Here is a 24822-nt window from a genome sequence, read left to right as displayed (position 1 = left end):
TGTTGAACTATTTATATCCCCACAAGTCACAAGATTAGAAGACCAAGTGTCTTTGGGGCCTGTTGTTCTTGTTGGAGGTTCCTTCTTTGAATCAGGATTCTCTTCATCCAGGGTCAAATGGAATTTGGGAATTGGAGTGTAAATTCCTCGATGTAACTCATGATGATTGATGGGTCTCACACACCTGGCAGAAATACAGCCAAGTCCTAAAGGAGTTAAAACATCTATACCTCCCTTCCTTGATAAGAAGAATAACTTGATGATTTTTTTGTTCCTCATTTAGCATAGTAATTGCCATAATCAAAGGTACAGGATCCTGCCGAATTGGATCTGGTGGAACTCAGTATTTTACATACATTTGTGGTAGTGGTTTCTCAGGGGTAGAATGCCTGTCCAAAGCAGAGGACCAGCGATGTGGATTATCTTCATACTGTACTTTAAGAGCATTTATTGTGAACAAGGCAATGTTGACAGCATTATTATCATGAGGAAGTCTAGGTTCCCTTTTTAGTTTTTCTTTTAAAAGGCACATCTTGAGTGTGCAATGTGCACGTTCAACTAAGGCCTGCCCAGTAGTATTGTGAGGAATTTCATGGGTATGAATTATATTCCATTGATCACAAAAGTGAGCAAAAGCACTAGAAGTATAAGCAGAGGCATTGTCACTTTTTAAAATGATGATGTTTACCCATTGTGGCAGTGTTAAACAGCACATGAGAGATACAGGCTTCAACATTCTGTGAACGATGTGCACTGGCCCATATAAGGCCTGAGGATGTATCTATGGTAACATGTAAAAAGGAAAAGGGATGAAAAGGAGGAAAATGAGTCATAGCCATCTGACCAACAGCATTATGATATAAACCATGAAGATTACATTTTCCCAAGTAAGGGAGCAAAAGATTTGCATTGAGAGCAATGTTAACAATGAAACTGGCCAGTTGAGAGGAAATGGAAAAGGTTTTCATTAAAGAGTGAGCATTTTGATTAAAAAATTTTGTGATTTCATGGCTGAAAAGAGAGGATGAAATGATTTTATAACAGCATCAGCAAGAGCACTTCCTTTAGTGATTGGTCCAGGAATCTTACTGTGGCTACATATGTGAGCAAGAAATATTGGTGCTGTATGATCCTGTAAAAGAGATTACAGAGGGATAAACAGGGATAACAAATTAGAGTCCCAATGATGTGACAAAATTGCAGAGGAAATAAGAGGCATCAGTTTGGCTACATACTGAGAATCTGTAATGATGTTTAAGGTAGAGGAGAACATACAAAGCATCAAAATATTTGCAGCTAATTCTGCCTACTGAGGAGAAACTTCAGGCACTGTGTAATAATCAGTCAATTTTTTATTAGTGAATGTAGATACCACACATCATTGTTTTCCTCCATCAGTATAGACAGTAATCCTTCTGGAAAATGGAATGGAGGAGATTATAGAAAAAGGAGCATAAGAGACGACACAACAAGGAAAGGCATTCATCCAGAGGTGTATGCAAAGCAACAGGAGCTCAAAAAATCAGTTAACACAGCTTGATAATAAGAAGAAAGTTGTAAATACTGTAAATGGAAAGTTTTTCCACAAGTAAGATAAAGTACATGAACACCTGTTTCTGAGATCAATTGAGCATTCATATCAGTATAAGAAAGAATATTTCTTCCTGAAAAGTGAGGAGAATATAATCACTCTATTATATGCAAATTTTGATTACAAATGGCAACAACTGCAGCAAAGACATAAGGCTTTCCTGTAAAGATTATTAGAGATAAAGGAACATAGATTGTTGGAACTGTATGTATAAGAACTTTAGATAATTTCTCATTAACACACTGAAGAACTGCAGTCAGTGCAGAAGTTAACTGAAAAAAAAAAAAACTGGTGGAATTATGTTACTTTTCAATAGCTGAAAAAAAGGCAACATCATATCAGTAGTTAAAGAAATATATGGTAGAGCCCAATTTAAATGTCCTAAAAATTGCTGTGATTGAACTAAGGAAGATTTGCAAGGAATAGCCAATATTGGAATATGAGGAATGAAATAATTTGGAGTATCTTACATCCTACATAGTTAATAGGGAGTTTTCATAGAATATTTTTTGTGGTCACAGAAAGATCAGATTGTAATAGAATGTGTTGCAATTTAGTTAATGTATCTTCTGTAAATATTGACCAGAAATCAAAATATCATCCACGAAATGATGAACAAGAATATTTGGAAATAATTTTCAAGAAGGTTGATGAGCCTTGTTTACAAAATGTTGACATAATGTAGGACTATTTAACAAACCTTGAGGAAGAACTTTTCAGTGATATCAGCAGGGTTATGATGATTGAAAACAGGAAGTGTAAAGGCAAATTTTTCTCAATCATCAGAAAAGACAGGAATAGTAAAAAACTGTCTTTTAAGTCTATTACATTTCAGGAAAAATTTAAGGGATTAAATTAGGGTTAAGAAATCCACACTGAAGTGGACCCATAGTTTGTATACATTTATTAATTTCTCATAAATCTAGTAATAATCTCCATTTCCCTGATTTATTCTTTATGATAAAAATCAGTGTGTTCCATGGGCTGGTTCAGTATATACCAATTGTAACTTTTCTTGAATAAGGGCCTCTGTAGTTGCCACTTTCTCCTTAGACAATGACCATTGTTCTACCCAAACAGGAGTGGTGACCTTCCATCTTAATGGGAAGGAGGTCAACTCCACAGAGGCCCCTATAAAAAAGGTGACTCCATAGATATTTGTAATTTTTGTAAGTTGTCTCTTCCTCATATAGGAAAGGGAATTGCCATATTGTGTGGTTGGAGGTGAGTAATAACTTCTTGTGGGTTGGAAGGGGTGGAGCATGCAATCATAGAGAGTTTTTAAACACCTGTTTATTATTTTCTCCAATGCCCCAAACTGGTGTGGCCTTCTGTAAGGGCCATGCAAGAGGCCACATTGAGACAGGTATAAGTGTAACAATCAGCATGGGTGTCCAATTGCCCTGTGATTGACAGTTCATTTAAACAAAGGGTTAATTTTGGTCTATTTTCAGTTAGAGATAAACATGCTCCAATAATAGTGGGCCCAAAACTTATATTCTCTCTTTTACCTAGGAGTTGTTGGGCAGTAATATAAATAATGAAAATTAATTGAGGTATGGAGGATCCTTTGGGGAGATTTAAGGGCATGTGAGACCACACTTGAATGTATATCTAACCAGTATTATCAGAATCAGTCACTCCAGGAATTATAGATTTTTCTTCTTTAGCACTAGAGAGTTGGACAACATTAAACCAAAGGTACCTTTGAATTTGGGTAGCAATTTTACCAACTTCCCCAGGCAGACATATTTGAGCATCCTTAGTAGTAATTGAATCTGTTCCTGACTCCCTCTAGTGGCAGGAAAGGATTTGTGGAAGAAGCTTCTGTTTGAATTGGAAACATTTGTGAAGGAGACATCTGTATCTGCAGGTAAAAAGGGCTCCTCCTCTTTTGGCTCTGGGTTTGGAGGTGACCCATAATAGGGTTTTCCAACATGTCTGTTTTAGATCTGCATTGATTAGCCCAATGAAATCTTTTAGGATATATTGGGCATTTTTGATTGGGTTGTATTTGGGGTCTTTTCTTATCTTACAGTCCTTTAGAATATGACCAAATTCTTTACAATTGTAATCAAGTTTATCAGGGGAATTTAGAGAAGTAGCCAATAAAGTCGCTTTATGAGTTTCAGTTCCAACTTTTAACATGTCTTTATTAAATCAGAAAGTGTTGTATCCACTTTATGGTAAATAGATTTTATTACTTCCTTACAATCTTGGTTGGCATTTTCATAAACTAATTGTTTGGTCAGAATATTGGCAGCCTCCAAATTGTCTATTTGCCTTTCAATGGCTTTAGTCAATCAGTTAACAAAATTAATTGAATTACAGCAAAGGACTTGGAAGGATCCTGAGTGTCTGGGATCATCGTTCATGCTTTACAAACTAAAGTTCTAATCCAGGCAATGGCAACTGTGGGCAACTGAGATTTTTGTTGTAATGTCCATCCTTGCCCCACACAAAATTAGTCATCATAATCAAAATTAACATTTCCTGGAGCATTATCCTGTGCTTGAACATGGGTTAAATCAGAGTATCCTTATAAAACCACTCTATTTTGGGCAGGAGAAATAACCATTTTCACCAATGCTTTCCAATTTTGGGGAACCAAGAGATAACCCATTTTCAGATCCTCTATCATATTAAGGGTGATTACTATTCCACTCTCCAACACTGTCCTTCTTAATACTTTACACACAGCAAAAGGCAATTGTTTATATTCTGACTGATTAGCATTGTTTAATATAATGTGGCAGACAGCCAATGTATGAGTTTCTCCCTCTGCAACTGCCTGCCTGAGACATTTAGATAAATGAGACTGAACTGGAAGAGGAAAAGGAGAAAGGGAAGGAGTAAGAATGCAAGGAGAGGTCTGAGAAAAATTTCAGTCTTAGAAACTGCCAGATAAGTCTGTGGCTCTGTCAAGGCTATTTTTCAGTTAATGTCTTGACACAAATACCAAGCATGTAAACCCGTTATAGAAGCCCTGGTCTCCTCATACAATTTTTTACCTATGTCTTCCCAACTTTGGGTCTTAAGGTTCCACTCTCCAGATACCATGAACAGCAAAAATCTATTTCAGACAGGAAAGCAAAAAGATCATCATTACTTACAGTATGTTTTGCTTTAGACTCCAATAAGAAAGTTCAGCCTGATGACTACATTGAGCTTTAGACAGGGAACTCCCCATAACTTACCAGTGAAATCAGTACAAGCCAATGTGTGATGCATGCCAAAGCCTGTTCCAGGCAGTAAGCTAACCCCTTCTCCCATCAAGATGTCCATAGGGTCTCTGCTCAGGGTGCCAGTTGCCAAGGTTATTTGGGGTCCAGCTGTAAAGGTTAAGGGGAGAGTTAATAAACAGGCAAGCAAACAGGATGCTGAAGAGCATGAAGTAGCTCCCATGGGGAAGCAAGTACAGTTTATTATCTATTCCAGGGTCATATCAAGTTACACTAGGTTACATAGTACAGTTCTCTTTGCACAGGTGCAGATCACATAAGTTGCATGCTTCTCAGAGTCCACTGGTACCAAGGGTTATTATAATAAGATAATGTCTCCAGGCTTCAAAGGCAGAGGAATTGTGAAGCATTTCTAAACCATTCAAACAGGGCACCTATTGTGTCCTGAGGAGTTTTCTGGATTCAAATATTTTGCTCCCTTGTACATTGACTTACCTGAAATTCCTACAGAAAACTGAACCTAATTTTACGTTAAAAGCACATGATAATGTGAATGATGTGTATTTTGATTGATATGTTCAATTATAAAACTGTATATATATTATACATTCATGTATATAATTTATGATTGTATCCCTAATTTTGAAAATTGTATTTATAAAATTCACATTAAACCCCTCTCTATTCAAACTTTTGTTTATATGATTTTATACATATTTTCACATGTATATTCTTATTAATATTTATATTTCCAGTTACATATATTTGTTCCCTAAACAACTCAAAATGTTTAACTAACTCTAAACTTACCCCATATCTGTATATAATTTTATGTAAAATTTTGTACAGTGATATGGATATTTATGTAACTTTGATGTACACATTCCATTATAAAATGATACATTTGCATATATATTATTACAGATCAATTTATATAATATATCCATTCATCTGCAATTTTGAAAATGTATATTCATATGAATCACCTTATAAACTTTTCTGTATCAAAAACATATGCTCATAAATATTTTCAAACATATTTTCAAACATACATTCTTATAAAAATTCACATTTACTGATATGTATATCAATTCCCTAACAGTTACCCTATCCTATCAAAAACTGAATTTTAACCCTAACCCAACCCAATATCTAAACCTACTTTTACATAAAAAAGCTTACTAATATAGATATTTATGTGTATTTTGACATATTAAAATACAAAATGTGTATTAGCATAAAATATTTTAAGTTCATTTATAGGTCATATATAACATCCCTATATTTTAAAAAGTGTATTCCTATGATTCACATTAAAGTCCCATTGTTTCAGAACATGTGTTTATATATGTTATCATACACATTTTCATGGAAAAATTCTTATGAATAGCCTTGTGTTCTGATATCCATAATTATTGCCTAACCCTAAACTTACATAAACCCAAATTTAATATGAACACTAACTTATCCATATAGCTAACATAATTTTACATAAGAGCATGTATAACAATATAAATATTCATGTGTATTTGACTTACATTTTCAATTATCTTTGTTATATTTGCATTCACAAAATTACATATTCATTATATGATATATGCATGTAGCCCAACCCAAATTTTTAAAAAAACTGTATTCAAACAGCTCACATAATACCATCCCCTGTTTCAGAGCATGTATTTTAAAGTTTTTGCACATATTTTCGCATGTATATACTTGTGACTATTCATGTTCATGATATACATATTCACATGCTAAACCAGCTTAAAATTAAATAGTAACCTTAATCATATTCCTATATCTAAATCTAATTTTACATAAAAACATGTATACTAATAAGAATATTTATGTGTATTTTTATTTGTATATTTAATTATCAATGGTATATTCACATATATACTTTTTCATATGTATTTATATAACATAACCAGGCATACCACAGTTTAAAAAATGTGTATACATAAGAGGCTCAGCATAAACTTCAAGTTTCAGATTATATGTGTTTACATATGGTTCTAGACATATTTTAACATATTACCTTACATACATATTCATTCCCTATACAACTCAAAATTTAACATTAACTCTTTTTTTTTTCTTTTCTTTTCAGTACTGGGGATCAATCTTAGGGACACTGAACCACCAAGCTACATCCCCAGGGATATTTTGCATTTTGTTTAGAGACAGAGTCTCACTGAATTGCTTAGTGCCTCATTGTTGCTGAGGCTGGCTTTAAATTCTTGATCCTTCTGCCTCAGCCTCTGAAGCTACTGGGATTACACCTGGGTGCCACTACACCTGGCATCAAAATTTCACACTAATTGTAATATTAACCCCATAACTAAACCTCAGTTTACATAAAAGCATGTATGCTAATGTGAAGGTTTATGGGTATTTTGTTTTCAATATTTAATGATTAATGCCATATTTGCATTTAATATTATATATCCAGTTATATGTTATATCCTACAGCCTCAACTTTAAAAATGTGTATTATTTTGATTCTTATGAATATTTATGTTTGCCAATATACATATTCATTCCATAACTCTAATCCTAACCCAACTCAAATTTAATACTAACCCTATCATCCCTATAACTAAACCTAACTTTACATAAAAGTCTGTATATTAATATAAATATTTATATGTATTTTGACATCTATTCTATTACCAATAGTATATTTGCATATATATTATTTTATATTCATATATATGACATATCCATGCATGATGCCCTAATAAAAAATATATAAATGCATGGGTCATCTTATGCTCTTTCCTTTTCCGGAACATATATGTTATATGTGTTTTGTTTATATTTCCACACATACTTTCATATGACCTTTCATGTTTTCTGATATACATACCCCTCCATAAATCTAATTTTAACCCAACTAAAAACTTAATGCTGAACCAAATATTATCTCTATACCAAAACCTAATTTTACAAAAAGCATATATATGCATATGCTTATTTATCTGCATTTTAATATATATTCAATTATCCATTGTACATTTGGATATATTCATTTATATGATACATTTATGCATCCACAAAGAAAAGTAAAGTGTGTTCATATGACTCACAATATAACCTCCCCTGTACCAGATCTTATATGTTTATATAGATTTTTCTACCTATTTTCTCAAGTACATTCTTATGAATAGTTGTGTTTCCTGATATACATAATCAGTCCCTCACATTAAACTTAAATCAACCTAGAATTTAATACTAACCCTTAACTTACCCTGATAACTAAACCTAACTTTACATATAAGCATATACAGTGATATGTGTATTCATCTGTATTTTGATTTCTATATTGAATAAGATTTACCACTGACATTTTCAGTAGGAAAGGGTTTGTAGCTAAGCTCCAAGCTGAAAATTTTCTCAGTCATCCATTGTGTCCTGGGGTAGAAGAAGAGGCAGGGACACCTGGGAAAAATTATATACTCTGGTCGTTATATTGTAAAGATTGAGGGGTTAATTCTAATCTGAATTCCAAGTATTTACTACCAAAATCAATTCATTTTTGTCCCACTCTGCCTTCTCCTCCTGAATTTTTATTTAAAAATTCTAACCAGCAGATATCTGGACAAAATGAACCACCCATTCGAGGTTCCAAATTTTGCCTATCATCTCAACAACATGAGGGGCCAAGCATGAATGTCTCCATCACAAAGCCATGCTCTCTCAATTAGGGAAACCCTAAGCAACTTAACCAGACACAGTCTATAAATATGATTATACAAAGGGAAGATGTGCTGGCTCATGAGTTAGGTGAACCCAGGCAAAATGTCTGCTGGCAAAATAAAAAGTAAAACCTCACCCAATTTTCAAACCTCCTTCTGTTCTCCTTGCTGCAAAACCTCTCAAGAATAATTGCACTGATACTATCTTCCAGAACATCACTTCCATGAAATTTTAATCCTTCACTTCCATTAAAAATCTTGCTAGCCTTGTTTTGATCCTTCTCAAAGAAATGCCTATCTTGGTTAAGAGTGCTCCTAAGATATAAGAGCAAGACATGGGACAGCTATGATATTCAATGTGCAACAAACTGGCACCCAGCATCTTGGTATTGAAGGGCATGTGTTGCATTTATTTTCTGCCAACATCTGACATGGTTCTGTTGGAGTAGAGACTCAAAACTTGACATGGTTCTGTTGATCATCCTCCCCCTTGGGAGCCATAGGCATGGCATGTCTCCATGTGTAGTTGCTTTTTAATATTAATAATCAATATATCATTAGAAACTTATTGGGAAAACATTGGGAAGGTTTTAATGTATTGGGACACAAAACAGTGCACAATGAAAATTTAGCAATAATACATAGATAAAATATATGAAAATAAACAATTGTAGCTGTACTGGAATTAAAAGGAGCCTGTGATTGCTTTAGTATAATAATAGATGGATAAAGAGGCATTCCTCTGAGCCTTTGTTGCTTTCCTAGTTTTAATAGTTGATTCTAGAGGTACCGTACATAATAAAAAACATTTAGGTTAGTCATAAATATAATTTGTGTTTTTCCTATGTTTAGTATAATTCTTTGAGAATCAGAATGAGATTGTAGTTTGCCATTTAAATGAAATAGAATAGACTAAATATTAATCACAGTGGATTTCTTTGCCATTTAAAAATAGTAAAAACTTTTTCACTATTAAAACACTGGAGTTCATGGTGGGGGTAGTTTCTCAGAAAATCTAGTAACATGTTTGTTCTGAAGGTTAAAGGCTGGTAGATCATGGTGACCTCAGTTTAGTTGGGAGACAAGGTTGTTTTAATCTAGCTGGGAAATAAGGTTGTTTTGGTCTACAGAGAGAATATGTACTTTGAGAAAAAGCATAGATTGTAATTTTGAAGGTTTTTCTTATTTTAAACTAACCATAAAATAATATAATCATCACTAAAGAAAAATACCTATAAAAAGGCCGGCAGAAAAATAAAGATTCAGATTCAGCCTCAGAACACTTGGTGTCTCTGTGTGCTGTTTCTCCATTGCGCTAATGCCTCCCATCCACCAAGTATCCCTGACCCCTGCTTGGGCTGGACTCCAGCAGGCATGAAGGTTCCATGCTCCAGTAGGAGTGTGCACTTGGTTGCTCAGCACAGAGATTGTCTGTGCCTTGGGCAACATGGAGTGCCTGCTGTCACATCCTGGACGCTATGCAGATACCTCCTGATGTCACAGAAAAGTGGAATGACAGAACAAAGACATCAATGTTCCCATGGCAACCAGAGAGGTTTCTGGTCATGGCCACATCAAAGATTCAAGACAAGCACTGGCTCAGCTACGAAGGTATGAGGCAGGACCAAGGAAGTGAGTCCCAGAAACCTGTACTTGTCCAGAAATGTGATCCTAAATCCTTCACCCAGGTGAAGTGGAGCCAGAGTGTGTTGGGACTACAGGTGATCCAGTCCTTCAGTACAGTGCAGGCTATCAGGCTCCGGTAAGGGCAAGGTACCGTGCTAGAGCCTAACAACCTGCACTATACTCCAGGCCCGATAGGTGGCACTATTCTCATTGGGCTGCAACAGGTAAAGTGGCCTCTTGGATGCCCCTGTTCTGCTGCAGACAATTGTCCTCCCCTGGTCTAAAGTACCGGGGCAAGACAAAGGGTGTGCCATGGTTACAGGATCACCCAGCAAAGCACCATCCTCATTGACATTACCTTCTTGTCCTGCTCCTCCATACCTGGGCTCACCCACAATTTTGCTCACTCAGGAACCTGGCCTAGGACCCATCCAGTCAAATGGGTTGATGACTGATTGTAGCTGAGGGCAGAGGTGTATCCAGTGCTACTCAGTGGGTTAGGTGAGATTGAGCTGGGTGCCTCTATTTCCTAAAATTCCCAAACAGGTGACACATGAAACATGTGAAGTTTGACTTTAAGTGTTGGTGGTGGTTGATGTGATTCTTATTAAGAGCAGGAGGTAGTGAGTCACTGAGTATGGGTGACAGAGGCAAGGATCAATCTAGAAACCAAGTGCTTTCTGCACACTCCACCTGCTACGTGACACCTCCTTTGATGCTGCCCCACTTTGCTACAACCACAAATTCTCTTGGTGTCAGTTTCCAAGAAACCCTTCAACTCACTTTTTGTTGCAGAAATAATGGCCAATTTGTCTTTAAATGAGGTCCATCTTCTTAACTACTGCCTCTTTCACAAGAGGCCCCCTATGACAATTCCAAGAGTCCTCTAACAGCCCCAGAGGGAGGATTCAATCTACAACTCATGGACATAGAACATGGCACAAATATACTCCAAAAAAGTGAATGTGATGGATCAAACAATTGCCTGATAGAGATATGATGAGCAGCATTACAGACCATAATATCATATTGACACATGCATCATGCTGAAAGACAGAAATGGTACAAAGTTTCAAATTTAAATATTTAAAAAGTCAAGAACTAAGGATTTTCTGTGGGAAATAAAAACAGAAGGGTTTTGGAAATGAAAAGTTGACTTCAGTGAGCAGACACTAAAGAAAAAAAAAATTGTCATTGTTATCTATCTCCCAAAATATACCAGGACATCTTTCAGTGTTAAAATACTATACCATAAGAGGAAGAAGGAATTGACAGATCATTTGGTAAGCAAAGATAACTACTGACAATAACTCATCTTGAAGGTACTAGAATGGTACTGAAAATTCATGACTGGTTCCTGTTGCTTACAAAGGACATCAATAACACCTAAGCTTATTTTGCATTTCTTACACATGACCTTTGAGGAAAGGTTTTCCTGTCACCATGGCACCTGCACCCAACACCATGAGTACAAATTTAGAAATGAAGCATGGAATGATTCTCCTGAAAAAAATAGTGCACTACTTTATCAGAGACTTAAACAAAATAGTCTCTGTTAAATACAAACATGATGACCCAATATGGACAATTTCTGGATTTCAAAAACAGAAGAAAATCTAAAGATGTGATGGAAGCAATTGACCATGAAATACAGATCCTAAAGAATTCATAAAATACACAATACATTTTTTCTTTTAATTGTTATATTGACTACAAATGTGTGGCATATCTAATGTCTCTGATTTCATTGGTTAAATGTGAATTCTTTGAATCAGGGGTACTTCTGTGTGCATTACCCTAAAAGAAGACAATCAAAATTTTCCACAGAAACATGGTCAATATGAGAAAATCACTCCCTACACCCAATTCTGCAAAGCAGGGCTTAAGAACAATCATCAAAATTTTTAAAAATACCTATATAAAATGCTTCATTAGAGTTGAGGCTGGATCTGCAATGATTCAGGGAAGCAAGTTTTTAAATTCCCACTGTGTCTCCTGAGTGACATCAGTAGAAATTAAGATAAGTATTCAGCAATAATTCACTGAATTCCTTAAAGAAAATAATACATTTACAATGCAAAGCAGAACAGAATGAGAAAAGGCAGTGACAAGAGTCACTCATCAACTCTATGTTTCCCATCTGACATTAAGGTTGCCTTGGAACATGACCAAATTCTCAGTCCACTTAACTTTTCCAGAGACTGGGAGTGTGTCCCCGAACACTACACATTCCTAAATACCACTTCAGTTGACCATTGAAATTTCATGCCATCAGCTCCTGGTGAGCATCCTTCCTTCTTCAAGAACTTGCTGATTTAAACCCCACATCAAAATCTTCATGAGAATGAAATAACCTATCAATTCCTCACAGTTGCCTCATCTCCAGAAAGACCTACTCTTCAATATTTAGGGTAACTGGGAAAGTGCTGCTGACTCTTACCCCAGTCTTGTTCTGAAAAACCTCCTTTAAATGACTTACACTTAAAACTGCTACTTTTCCAATCATGTTCTATTCATTTGATTTAAGAGATAAGAAACTGTTGAGATTGAGGAAGATGGATAATCTGAAGAGGATCAGTATGTCAGGAGACTGGATCCTTTTCTGGTCTCCCTCTGTGAAATGTTTTGCAGGAAAACTACATCAACACAAATCCAAGCACTTTCTAGTGGATTTTAATTTCACATTTGAAAACAATCAAGCCAGAAACATTAGTTGCATGTCAACTCCCACAGTCTTGGAGGATGTAATAAAATACAGATTTACTCCTGTCTTTTTAAGCAATAAAAGATTTGTAGCTGAACTGTGAGCAGACAAATTTCTCAGTGATCCATGGGGATCTGCAGCAAGAGAAGAGACAGGGACATGTAGGAAAGAGTCTATGGTCAAGTCATTATTATATCAGAAAACTTTGGGGTTAATTCACACATGAACCCCAAGACTTTATGACCAAAATCAATGAATTTTTGTGCTACTCTGCCTCATCCTCCCAGACATTTCCTTTAAGAAATTCTAGCCAGAAGATATCTGGGCCAAGTAAATTGATGATTGGAATTGCTGGATATTTCCCATCATCTCAGGGACAGAGGGGAAGCTGAGGCAGCTGCATGTGCAGTGCAAACCAGCCTCCATAAATTAGGGAAAATCTATGAAACTTAGCCAGATGCTCTAACTATAAATACACAAACAGAAAAGTAATGGCTCATAGAATGTGTGAAAACAGGCACAATATGTGCTGATAGGAAAAAAAAATCTCCACACAATATTCAAACTGTTGTTCTGTTTGCTGCAAATTCTTTCAGGAATTGTTGTACTAAGATTAGTTCCCAGAAAGTCACTTCCATTCAATTTTTAATCCATCACTTCCTTTGAAAATTCTACTACCCTGGTTTTGATCCTTCTCAAATCAATACCTAACATGGATATCAATGCTCCTGTGAAATGAGAGCAAGAAACAGTACAGCTCCAATAAACAGTGGAACGGGCTGCTGTCCAGCAACTAGGGATTGAAAGGAGGGGGTTCCAGGATCCCATAAGAGAGGGCATGTCATATCTCTCCCCCAGGGTTGTTTCTTGGTGTTGAATAACATGGGCATCCACGAGTGCCTGCTGTGCCATCCTGACAACTCTGCAGACACCTTCTGAAGTCACAGATTGGCAGAAATTTAGCCTGACGGAATCATGCTTCTCATGGCAACCAGAGAGGCTTCTAGCAAAGATTCAAGACAAATCATAGGCTCAGTTTTGAGGGTGAGAGTGAAGGCCAAGGGAGCGAGTCCCAGTGGCCTGTAGTTTCAAGGAAATGTGGAGCATTTTTGAATACACTGCTGGTTAACAATGGCAAGACAGCTTTGAAAGGAAACCATCTCTTTACTTGATGGTAAGCAACTAAACTTTGAGCCATGAATCCAAATGCAAACACATGGTACTCATTGAGAACAGGGAGTGCCTCTACACTGAAGCTACTTGCAGGATCTGCTCACCCTAAGCACTTGTAAGCTGTTTTCAACCAGCACATTCAAACACCAGATCAGTCATTTTACAGAAACTAGTCTATCAAGGGAGCTTGTGTAGATAGGAGCACTAATGTCTGGGAGTCAAGTGGTACTGTATGAATGATCAAATTCACAAAGGTTCATTGAAACCCTTTTGTGAAACACTTTCAGAAAACTCTTCAACAGCAGTTGTGTGCTGGAAATGTGCTCATGTTTCTTCTGTTGCTAGAATGCACTTAGGCTTCATGCTTATTCATCAAAATGCAAACCAGCATAGTCTCATTGAGAACTGAATGAGTGAGTGCCTTGAAGTTGTAGCTGCTCCTCTGCATGCCTTCTAAGCCCTTTTAGACTACACATTTAAATCACTGCTCATTACCAATACACAAACTGGTACAACAAGAAAGCTCTTGAATCTAAGAACACCAACCACTGTGATAAATGTGGGGCTGTGCAGGGGACTGTTTTCCCAAGGAATCATTGAAATCCATTAGGGAAACATTTTCAGCAATCACACTTCAACTGCAGTTGCCCTTTTGGAATACACTGCCAGTTAACAATGGTACAGAGACTTGGAAAGGAAACCATTTCTTTACTTGTTGGTAAGGAAAAAGCTTGGAGTTAATTTATCCAAATGCAAAACCCAAGGTATTCAGTCAAGACAGTGAGAGACTCTACATTGAACCTACTTGCTGGATCTTATCCTCCTCAGCACCCATAAGGTGTTTTCAGCCAATATATTCAATCATCAGTTTAGTCCTATTACACAAACTAGTCTAACGAGAGATCTCTTTTATATAGGAGCACTGATGTCTGGAAGCCAACTGGCCCTATAAGGATGATGAAATTCACAAAGTCTCATTGAAATTCATTTGTAAAACATTTTAAGAAACTCTCCCCCTGCTGTTTTCTTCTGGGAATGTGCTCCCGATTTCAGTGATTCAGTTTAAATTGAAACAGTTTCTTCTTCTGCTGCTGGAAAGCACTTATGTTTCTTGCTTATTCATCCAAATGCAAACCAACATATTCTCATTGAGAACAGAGTGAGTACCTTCAAGTTGAAGCTGTTTGCTGACCCTGCTCCTCTGGAGACTTTTTATGCTCTTTTTAGTGTATAAACTAACCACAGTTCATGAATGATACACAAAATGGTAGGACAATGCACATAGAGTAATAAGAATAGTTAGGTGTATTTTAGCTTATACCTTCAATTATCAATGGTATATTTGCATACATATAATTGTATTTTCACATATACATTCATGCATGCATCTTCAAATTTACAATAGAGGTATTTATATGTCTCAGTTTAACCATTCACTATTGCAAAACTTATATTTTGTCATACATATTTTTACATGTAGATGTTATTAATATTCATGTTTCACCATATATATATACTATATATATTTATGTACAATCCCTAAACATATATGGAAAACAATCAAATATTTAATACTAATCCTAATATTGTGTGGACAACTAAAACTAATTTTACATGAAAGCCCATGTGATAAGGTGAATATTGATATGTGTCTTGATTGATATGTTTAATTATAAATATTTGCATATATATTATACATTCATGTATATAATTTATGAGTGTATGCCTAAATTTAAAAAGTGCATTTATAAGATTTACATTAAACCCTTCTCTATTTCAAAACTTTGTATGATTTTATATATATTTTCATTGTACATTCTTATTAATATTCATATTCAAAGATAAACATATTTGTTTCTTAAAACACTCAAAATTTAACAGTAACTCTAACCTTACCCCTATACCTAAACCTAATTTTATATAAAAGTTTGTGCAGAGATATGAATATTTATATTACATTGATTTACATATTTAATTATTAATTGGTATATTGGCATATATATCATTACTGATTAATTTATATTACATATCCATACATGTGCAATATTGAAAAAGTATGTTCATATGACCAACATTATAAATATTCTTTTATCAGAAAAGATATTGTCATGTTTTCAATCATATTTTCACATATACAATCTTATGAAAATTCACATTTATTGGTATTCATATTAATTCCCTACTCATAACCCTAACCCAACATAACATTGTAATCTAACCAAACTCCAACACAAAAGTGAGTTCTAACCCTAAAATTTTCCAATATCTAAACTTAATTTTACATAAAGTACTTATACTAATATGCATGTACATGGACATTTGACTTATATTTTAAAATATCAAAGGTGTATTAGCATATATTATTATATATTTATTTGTTGGTTATATATAACATCCCTAAATTTAAAAAAGTGTATTCCAGTGACTCACATTAAATCCCCCTTGTTTCAGAACATATGTGTTTTTTATCATACATATTTTGATGGAAAAAATTTTAGGAATATTCATTTTGTAACTGCAACTTATCCCAACCCCAAATTTAATATGAACACTAACTTATCCCCATACCTAACATAATTTTACACAAAATATGTCTAATAATATGTATATTTATGTATATCTTGACTTAGTTGCTCACAGAAACAAGAAAAGGCAATATATTTGATTGGTTAAAGTCAAAGCCTCGAATTATAGGTTACTTTGGTGTCTTTTTATGGATTAAGTTTAAAGTTTGTTTTACTGTTTCCATTGAGTTGCTCTTCATTTTACGTTTGTAGGCACTCAGGTTGCAGGAGTCATCTTTGTTAATCACCTTTAGGTTGCTGTTACTAAGATACCAGATGGTCCCCTCTTTCTCTGAAGCCTGCTACCATTGGATAACAAAGGTATTCTCTTATCCTTAAAAACTTAAGGATAGCATTTTGTTATCATTTTTGACTATAGTATGCATATTTTGGAACTGAGAGGACTTTAGTGCAGACTATTTCCTGAGCCAAATGAAAAACAATACTTTCAGCAAGTCGTGTGATGAGTTTAGAATAATGACAAGAGGCTTTAGTTCACCCTAAGAAGTGATGTAATGAACCACTCTCTCCTGCTAGCTCCTTGCAAGAAAGTTACTTTCTTGAGGCACACACAGACAGGACTCCTGCAGTAGACGGTGGGTAGGGAGGCACTGTAGTCCTTGGCCTTTGTCACTATCTCAACACAGCACTGCTAGGTGGATAAGTCTGCCCAGTTCTGGAGATCATTATTTGGAAACTCATATGTAAGAAAACCTAAGTCACATTCTCCAATATCACCTTTATAGAAATAAAGTTGATGCGATGTTTATTCTTTGGTCACATTTCTCAGATTTGGACCATTGGGCTCTTTGGGGTGCCTCTTAAAGATACAAACATTGTGGCCAGGCATGGTGCTACATGCCTATAATGCCAGCAGCATGGGAGGCCAAGGCAGGAGGATGATGAGTTCAAAGTCAGCCTCAGCATTGGCGAAGCACTAAGCAATTCAGTGAGACCCTGTCTCTAAATAAGATACAAAACAGAGCTGGGGATGTAGCACAGTGGTTGAGTGCTCCTGAGTTCAATCCCCAGTACCCCCAACAAAGAAAAAGAAAGACACAAACATTTTGAAGTAAAAGCAGAAATATTTGGAGCAATAAATATACAAAAAGTGGATAGGGGATATAGCTCTGTGGTAGAGTGTTTGCCTAGCATGTGCAAGGCCCTGAACTTAATCCCCAACACACAAAAGAGAAGAAAAAGACAAAAGAAAGAAAGAAAAAAAGAAAGAAAGAAAGAAAGAAAGAAAGAAAGAAAGAAAGAAAGAAAGAAAGAAGAGATGAATAAAGAAAAGAAAGAGACAAGAGAAGAGCTGTGGGCTCATTTAAGATCCTCCTGAGAGAGTAGAGCAGAACAAGTGCTCCTAAAAGTTAGGATACTAACAAGAATTTGACGAGAGGGGTCTGGGTGTGCAAACCCTATTTATCCTCCCAAACTAAGTCATTTCTGTGGTAGAGAAGGAATGAATATAGAGAGAGGTAGATGTGTTTTTTTCATGTTTTCCCACATCAAAGAAAATATCAGGGATAGTAATTAAGAATTCCTCAGACAGAATCAATGTATGGATGAGTTGACTAGGTTTTTACCTACTAAATGGCAATATTATTTTACTTCTGCCTCCCTGAATTAATACACATTCCACAGATGACTATTTTTTGTGGTTGTAGATAACAGTTGAGTAATTAAGGAGTCTCTTAGTTTTCTAAGAGAGGGGTAACTGCTTAGAATGCAGTATTTTACCTGCTCACCTAGAGTGTGTGAGCTCATCTGCAAGAGCTTTAGGAGGCATTCCTGGGTCTCTGTGCTAGTACTACACCCCTAGTGTCACCTTCAGAGCAAACAGAGTTCCTGAAAACAAGGGCATTCTTGTTCCTCTAACTAGTATGCTTTCTCAGGTAGTGGCCTGAAGAGTGAAGGAATTTTGTTCTCAGTGAAAAGAAAGAAGCCAAAGAGCCAAGAAGAAACATTTCCAATTTGATGGAACAGCCCCAACTCTCCATTGCCATAGTAATCCCATGTCAACAAAGTGACCGTGACTTTTTACTAGAGACTTCTCTGGCATGGTGATTAAAGGGCCCAGCATCTAGGTGTTTGGAATCATCTGAGTAGTGGGCAAAATTCTTTCCATTGCCTGAGTCTGAGCCTAGTTTCTCTAATTGGTGCACTTTCTCAGGTGGGGGCCTGAAGAGCAAAGATGTTTTGCTTTCACATAAAGGCACAGGGATAAAAGGCCTGTGCAGAGACATTTCTGTAGCAGAGTCACCCCTGCACATTCCTAGTTGCCACAGAAACATGGCATCATTGTGTGAATGTGATGATGTTCTAAAGAAGACCAACTTGCTGTGACTGGAAAGCAGTGTCCCACCTCCAGGTTTTGGACTCATCTGTGTAGTGGACAGAATTCCCCCCATTTCCTGAGTCTGTGCCTAGTTCCTCTGATTAGCACACTTTCTGAAGTGGCGGACTGAAGGATAAAGGTTTTTTGATTTTCTAGAAAGGTGAGGGGACAAACAGTAAGCCTGATCAGAAGAATTTTTGATGCAGAGGGCCAACCTGTGCATCTCGGTTACCATAGACTCCTGATGCAATTATAACAACTGTGACAATATTCCAAAGGAGTCCAATGTGCTGTTTCCAGAGTAGGTCTTGCCTACAGGTATTTGGACTCAGGGAAGGGTGTGAGTACCTCCGTCAGGGCTGAACTGCCTTGGGATGTGGGAAGGTGATGTGATCCCAGACCCAAGTCGCCTAGTTCCTGTTTTGGGACTCAGTGCACTGATGATGTAGAGAGTTAGACATGGGACAATTCTGGCCCCAGGTAGCAAGATGTCCTGCTCAAGGGTTTCCTGGACCTACTTTCTATACAAAGGCGGGGTGTGTGAGGATAAGACAGGGAACAGTCCTCTGTGAAGCCAGCTTCTTCTCTGTAAAATGGGGTTAAAAATGTGCATCAATGGGATTTTGGAACCTTCAGGGATAACACACGCCGTAAGACTCATTGCTTTGTGTTTACTGTGGGATAGTAACAGTGGTCCACTTAACCTTTTGAATATAGCTCTGAGGCTCAGTTTTAAAAGGGACAAGTTTTCCTTTTTTCTCCTCCCCCCTCTACCTCCCTAACCTGGGGGCAGGAAACAAGATTACTCTGAGCTCTGTGTGCCCCACAGAAAGGAAATATCTGCCAGAGGATCTAGCGAGTGAATATCTCCCAAATTAACAAGTGAATGTTAACACACTTTCTGGGTGCCCTGGGAACCTCTGTCAGGGCACATCTGGAATGTAACCTTTCAATAGCTTCTTTAAAAGCCCTCTGTTTTCCTTGATGGGCAGAATTGATGCCACCATTTACCAGTGAGGAGTTCTGCTTCCTCAAATGTTGAAGTATGAACATTAGAGAAGCACATGCCAAGGCAAGCATATTAAGCAGGTTTTATTTAAAAGTAGTAATAATATAGACTTCTCCCAGGAGGGAGAAGTGGCCCATGACTGATGTTCTAGAGTCCTCAGAAGTGAGCATGCGGGCTGGGGATATAGCTCAGTTGGTAGAGTGCTTGCTTTGCAAGCATAAGGCCCTGGGTTCAAACCCCAGCACCGCAAAAAAAAAAAAAAAAAAAAAAAAAAAGAAGTGAGCATGCCCTACATCTTTTATAGGTTAAGGTCTCTTGTTCACCAGTTCTCTCCCCCCTTATCTCTGCTTCCCACCTATGTGACTAGGTCTGGTTTTGCAGGTGAGATGCTAGAAATTAGAAACTGATGGGCAGGGGGAGGGCCAAAGTGATTCAGCCAGGTAAGGGCCCAGGGGGAATTAATTAGCAGCTCCTTGCCTGTAGTCCCTGACAAGTGCAGGTAAATTTGGTAATCAATGGGCTCCGGAGACCCTTGACATTCCATTCTCCCAGGGGCAGTCTCCAACTATCAGAAGCAGAAGTTTTTATGGCCTCCATTTCCTCGATTTGACCCAATTCCCTATTTCTACACTAACTGCCTGTCCCCAATTCTGGCTTCAGAATCATAGCCTTTGGGACAGAATTCCCCTGTGTTTCTCCTTTACTAGCAAAGCAATAGACCTTCTTTTTCCTTTTTCTAAAAACCACGTCCTCATTATTGAATTGGCATCGGGGACAAGGATCGAACTTTTGGCAACAGGATCACTAATACTTCATTCAGTGCCTAGCATGGTTCCATGGATATAGTTATTATAACAAACCCTGGTAATTTCTTGATTCTGTCTCCCCCTGGACATCTCTTCCTCTGGTGACTGAGCTCATATCAGGTTTCTAAAGAAGACAGTTTCTGAGGATATAGGTCATGAAGTCTCCTGAAGATTTTGTTCCAGATCTGAAGGGCAGCAGTGCTCAGGAGATTCCCAACACTTCCATCCCGCGTAAGATATAAGGGCTGGCTTAAGTGAGTTCAGAGATCTGAACAAGAGCATAGGTGGGATAGCACACACAAGGTTCACAAAATAGCCAGAAAGTAGAGAAACTATTTTGACCTGATCCTTGAAGAGATTTAGCAGGTAAATTTACCTTCATCAGCTACCATGCTTTGTATTAGCCCTTGAGGCCCACCTTAGGTGTTCCTTTTTTGTCACGAAGTAATAAATAGTTGTGTAAGAAACACGCTATTTAACATGCATATGCAATAAAAATTTTCCTGACTATTAATAATAATGAACAAATCTCATGTTGGGCATGGAACTATGTAGTCAATTATAAGAAAAGTCCTTCTAGCAATATGAAATTGTAACATGAATTTTCTTGAGTAGCTACAGTTTTAATCAATATCTAATGATTTTTTTAATTTGGTTTTTGCATATGGACAATGATGGGGTCTAATGATTATTTTTAAGCCAGAAATGTTCTGTTAGCTTAAAATGTCACTTACAAGAATTTATAATATTTAAATAACAATCACTTGTGTAATTTTCTATTATTGTGATACCTAGTAACATCTTTCAAATGACCAGGTGCTCTTAAGTACCATCATGGTTATTTTCCCAGAACACCACATTCTAAGAACACTCGCCCTTTATCATGCTCTGTCCCTGAGCATTCATTTTTATTTTATTAAAATATTAATTTGATTTTTATGCTTTTATTTAAATGTAATCAGATGGCTTATACTTGTTTGATCTGGCTTGTTTTATTAAGCCTACTTATTGGTTTTAGTTTTCAAAATTATCTTAACCATGAATCTATGAAACAGCAGAAGCATTATTTCTAAGTACTTGGGAATGACTTTCTTGAGTATTCAGTACATACAATCCACTAGAGGAAGACTTGTGTATGGGAACCAAGATTACCATTTCTTTTGTGAAGCACCAAAATATACTTGTACATATGTTGAATGAAAAATGATTAGTAGGTTTATCTTCAAATGTAAGAATGTAATAAATACACAAATGATTATAACAATTCAGTTATTAAACTTGCCCAAAAACAGGATGCTCTATCCACAGAGTGAATTAGTTCCCACCTCCTGAATTCGTCAGTTGAAGACCTACTGCCCAGTGGAATATTTTGGATGCATGACCTTTAAGAGGAAATTAAGTTTAAATGAGACCATGAGGGTACAGAACACAGTAGTATTATCTCATTATATTTTTCATTCATATTTTGCTAATTTCTAATGATTGTCCCTGTTCATGTGCTTATTTGACACCTGCATATATTCTTCAGATGTCTTTCTAAATATTTGCCTGTACATTTATTACAGAGTCTTTTTCAGTGACTTTTGAAAGATTTTTTTTTATCATCTAGAGATAAGTTTTTTACCAGATATATAAATTTCAAACATTTTCGGCAACTCCATGGCTTCTCTGTTCATTTTTTTAAAATTTATTTGTATTGTAAACAAATGGGATACATCTTGTTTCTCTGTTTGTACATGAAGTAGAGGCATACCATTTGTGTAACCATACATTTACCTAGGGTAATAGTTTTTATTCATTCTGTTAATTTTTTCTTCCCCCCACCCCTCCACCCCTCTTTTCCCTCTATCAGTCGCTCCTTCCTCCATTATTGCCCACCTGTCACCCCCCATTATGTGTCATCATCTGCTTATCAACGAGAACATTCATCATTTGGTTTTTTGAGATTGGCTTATCTCACTTAGCATGATATTCTCCAATTTCACCCATATGCCTGCAAATGCAATAATTTTATTATTTTTTATGGCTGAGTAATATTCCATTCTGTATATATACCACAGTTTCTTTATCCATTCATCCACTGAAGGGCATCTAGGTTGGTTCCACAATCTGGTTATTGTGAATTGAGCAGCTATGAACATTGTTGTGGCTGTATCTCTGTAGTATGGTGATTTGAAGTCCTTTGGGTATAGGCCAAGGAGTGGGATAGCTGGGTCAATTGGCGGTTCCATTCCAAGTTTTCTAAGGAATCTCCAGACAGATTTCCAGAGTGACTGCACTCATTTGCAGCCCCACCAGCAATGTATGAGTGTACCTTTTTCCCCACATCCTCTCCAACACCTATTGTTGCCTGTATTCTTAATAATCACCATTCTAATTGGGGTGAGATGGAATATTAGTGTGGTTTTGATTTGCATTTCTCTTATTACTAGAGATGTGGAACATTCTTTCATATGTTTGTTGATTGCTTGTAGATCTTCTTTTGTGAAGTGTCTGTTCATTTCCTTAGCCAATTTGTCAATTGGGTTATTTGTATTCTTGGTGTAGAGTTTTTTGAGTTCTTTATAGATTCTGGAGATTAGTGCTCTATCTGAAGTATGTGTGGCAAAGATTTTCTCCCACACTGTAGGTTCTCTCTTCGCACTGCTGATAGTTTTCTTTGCTGACAGAAAGTTTTTAGTTTGAATCAATTCCTGTTATTGATTCTTGCTTTGATTTCTTGTGCTATGGGAGTCCTGTTGAGGAAGTCTGGTCCTAAGCCAACATGTTGAAGATTTGGACCTACTTTTTCTTCTGTAAGATACAGGTTCTCTGGTCTGATTTCATGGTCCTTGATCCATTTTGAGTTGATTTTTGTGCAGGGTGAGAGATAGGGGTTTAGTTTCATTCTGTTGCATATGGATATCCAGTTTTCCCAGCACCATTTTTTGAAGAGGTTATCATTTCTCCATTGCATATTTTTGACACCTTTGTCTAGTATGAGAAAGTTGTATTTATTTGGGTTTGTGTCCATGTCCTCTATTATGTACCATTGATCTACCTGTCTATTTTGGTGCCAATACCATGCCATTTTTGTTACTATTGCTTTGCAGTATAATTGAAGGTCTGGTATTGTGTTACACCCTGCTTCACTCTTCCTGCTAAGAATTGCTTTAGCTATTCTGGGTTTCTTATTCTTCCAGACGAATTTCATGATTGCTTGCTCTATTTCTGTAAGGTACATCATTGGGATTTTAATTGGAATTGCATTGAATCTGTATAGCACTTTAGGTAGTATGGTCATTTTGACAATATTAATTCTGTTTATCCAAGAACATGGGAGATCTTTCCATCTTCTAAGGTGTTCTTTAATTTCTTTCTTAGTGTTCTGTAGTTTTCATTGTAGAGATCTTTCACATCTTTTGTTAGGTTGATTCCCAAGTATTTTATTTTTTTGAAGCTATTGTGAATGGGGTAGTTTTCCTAACTTCTCTTTCTGAAGATTCATCACTTATGTATAAAAATGCATTGGGTTTATGACCATTGATCTTATATCCTGCTACTTTACTGAATTCACTTATGAGTTCTAAAAATTTTTTGGTGGAACTTACTGGTTCCTCTAAATATATAATCATGTCATTAGCAAATAGGGAAAGTTTGAGTTCTTCTTTTCCTATTCATATCCCTTTGGTTTCTTTGGTCTGTCTAATTGCTCTGGCTAGAGTTTCAAGGACAATGTCGAACAGAAGTGGTGAAAGAGGGTGTCCCTGCCTTGTTCCAGTTTTTAGGGGGAATGCTTTCAGTTTTTCACCATTTAGAATGATATTGGCCATGGGCTTAGCATAGATGGCCTTTACAATGTTAAGAAATGTTCCCACTATCCCTATTTTTTCTAGTGTTTTGAGCATGATGGGGTGCTGTATTTTATCAAATGCTTTTTCTGCATCTATTGAAATAATCATGTGATTCTTGACTTTAAGTCTATTGATATGGTGAATTTCATTTATTGATTTCCTGATGTTGAACCAACCTTGCATCCCTGGAATAAAACCCACTTGATCGTGGTGCACTATCTTTTTAATATATTTTGTATGCAATTTGCTAAAATTTTGTTGAGAATTTTTGTGTCAATTTTCATTAAGGATATTGGTC

This window comes from Sciurus carolinensis, chromosome 13 (genome assembly GCF_902686445.1).
Source record: "Sciurus carolinensis chromosome 13, mSciCar1.2, whole genome shotgun sequence".
Lineage (NCBI taxonomy): Eukaryota > Metazoa > Chordata > Mammalia > Rodentia > Sciuridae > Sciurus > Sciurus carolinensis.
Note: the sequence above shows the minus strand (reverse complement) of the source record.